General features: G+C 46.8%; 3 non-coding genes across 3 annotated transcripts in view; 2 read left to right on the forward strand and 1 right to left on the reverse strand.

Moving 5' to 3' along the window:
• The first annotated feature begins 138 nt into the window (after positions 1–138).
• TRNAG-UCC (transfer RNA glycine (anticodon UCC)) lies at positions 139–210 on the forward strand. Its single transcript has one exon. It is a non-coding gene; the product is annotated as a tRNA-Gly (tRNA).
• Positions 211–707: 497 nt separating this feature from the next.
• TRNAN-GUU (transfer RNA asparagine (anticodon GUU)) lies at positions 708–781 on the reverse strand. Its single transcript has one exon. It is a non-coding gene; the product is annotated as a tRNA-Asn (tRNA).
• Positions 782–2,469: 1,688 nt separating this feature from the next.
• Positions 2,470–2,500, forward strand: part of TRNAG-UCC (transfer RNA glycine (anticodon UCC)) — a 72-nt gene continuing 41 nt past the window's right edge. The window contains exon 1 of the tRNA in view: positions 2,470–2,500. This exon is cut by the window's right edge and continues 41 nt beyond it. This is a non-coding gene — a tRNA (tRNA-Gly).

Genomic DNA, 2,500 nt, shown 5'->3' on the forward strand with positions numbered 1-2,500 from the left:
TGAAGTCTTGAATTGAAGTCTGTAAGCAGTATCACCATGTGTCCCACTGCTTACATCTAGCAAAGTAGGCAAATAAGCAAGCTCATTTTTCTCTTGGGTATATTGCAATGGTACATGCTAGGCAAGTTTCAGCATGTAGCGTTGGTGGTATAGTGGTGAGCATAGCTGCCTTCCAAGCAGTTGACCCGGGTTCGATTCCCGGCCAACGCATGTGAGCTTGCTTTTGGCACCCTACAATTCCATGGAAGACAAGACCAAGACAAGATCTCTGAACAGTTAGGACATCCTGCACCTGCTCAGTCTCTGGAGAGGTTCCATTCCGGTGCAGCAGACTCTACGCCAGCTTAAAGTTCTTTCTAAATGGTCAACACTTAATGCAGACACTCTATAATGTTCTAAACAAATAGCTAGCAAGGCACTAAAGCGAGCCTGTCCTTGGGTGGGCTTGAACTGCCTTTCTTTGGCTTGACAGCCGTCGCCAGGCTTTGGGTTCGATCCCCGGCTAATACTTTACTGCTGCTTCTGGGGTACAGAAAACTTCATTTGGTCACAGACACTGCCAGGGATGTCTGTTGTATCACTAAGACATGAACTTGATGCTGCTCACCCTTTTCATGAACGTGAATGAGATTCCAACCTGTCTCAAATGAATCTACATGGCTATCTGGGGTTCTCTTCGGACAACTGTTGAACACAAAAGGAAAGGCCGTCCCTGGGTGGGCTTGAACCACCAACCTTTCGATTAACAGCCGAACGCGCTAACCGATTGCGCCACAGAGACTGTGCCTGCAGTTGTTGCTAAATGATTTTATGGGGATGTATGTGTGTCTTGTGGAGTGAGGAAGTAAGTCTGCTCCAAGAAGTTTAACGCCACTTTTTCCCACAATGAAGCATTCACTGTATGGCAGCAGAGTGGCGCAGCGGAAGCGTGCAGGGCCCATAACCCAGAGGTCGATGGATCGAAACCATCCTCTGCTAGGTGTACGTTGGTTTTTATACCTTGCTTACCATATGGGCCAATTGTCGGCCATAGCCCCTTAAGAGAAAGTGTCATTAGGGCCTTGCTGTAACATATATAGTAGTGTAACTATTTCAACTAATGTACCCTTCTTAAACTTGAAGGTTGAATACAAACAGAAGCAGAGTGGCACAGCGGAAGCGTGCTGGGCCCATAACCCAGAGGTCGATGGATCGAAACCATCCTCTGCTAGGCATGACTTCATTTTTGCACCTTGCTTTATCGCATGGGCAAAACGGTTTCCATTGCCCTGTAAGAGAAAGTGTAATAAGGGCCCTGCTGTAACGTACATATTAGGGTAGCTAAGACTACTCCTGTGCCGTTCTTGCAGATAGCCATGAATCTACATGGCTATCTGGGGTTCTCTTCGGACAACTGTTGAACACAAAAGGAAAGGCCATCCCTGGGTGGGCTTGAACCACCAACCTTTCGGTTAACAGCCGAACGCACTAACCGATTGCGCCACAGAGACTGTGCCTGCAGTTGTTGCTAAATGATTTTATGGGGATGTATGTGTGTCTTGTGGAGTGAGGAAGTAAGTGTGCTCCAAGAAGTTTAACGCCACTTTTTCCCACAATGAAGCATTCACTGTATGGCAGCAGAGTGGCGCAGCGGAAGCGTGCTGGGCCCATAACCCAGAGGTCGATGGATCGAAACCATCCTCTGCTAGGTGTACGTTGGTTTTTATACCTTGCTTACCATATGGGCCAATTGTCGGCCATAGCCCCTTAAGAGAAAGTGTCATTAGGGCCTTGCTGTAACATATATAGTAGTGTAACTATTTCAACTAATGTACCCTTCTTAAACTTGAAGGTTGAATACAAACAGAAGCAGAGTGGCACAGCGGAAGCGTGCTGGGCCCATAACCCAGAGGTCGATGGATCGAAACCATCCTCTGCTAGGCATGAATTCATTTTTGCACCTTGCTTTATCGCATGGGCAAAACGGTTTCCATTGCCCTGTAAGAGAAAGTGTAATAAGGGCCCTGCTGTAACGTACATATTAGGGTAGCTAAGACTACTCCTGGGCCGTTCTTGCAGTTGAAGAGATGGGTGAACTGTGACACCGCACTTAAAAAAAAAAAAAAAAAACAGCAAACAGAGAAGCTTCCCCATATTGGAGCATTGGATTTGGTCAAGTCTTAAGCCAATGTGTTGTAGGGCACAAGTAAGCTTTGGGTTAGCAGGAATGGTTGCATGGCCACCTAGCTTTTCATCCTTCCCACCCTTGCCCTGGAATCTTCCAGACTTCAAATTGCTGTCCTTTGCTGTGTGTGTTGCACCAGCATCATCCAGGGGGGCACATGATCTTTCTGAAGTCTTGAATTGAAGTCTGTAAGCAGTATCACCATGTGTCCCACTGCTTACATCTAGCAAAGTAGGCAAATAAGCAAGCTCATTTTTCTCTTGGGTATATTGCAATGGTACATGCTAGGCAAGTTTCAGCATGTAGCGTTGGTGGTATAGTGGTGAGCATAGCTGC

The sequence above is a fragment of the Hyperolius riggenbachi genome, chromosome 4, assembly GCF_040937935.1.
Source record: "Hyperolius riggenbachi isolate aHypRig1 chromosome 4, aHypRig1.pri, whole genome shotgun sequence".
Classification (NCBI taxonomy): Eukaryota; Metazoa; Chordata; class Amphibia; order Anura; family Hyperoliidae; genus Hyperolius; species Hyperolius riggenbachi.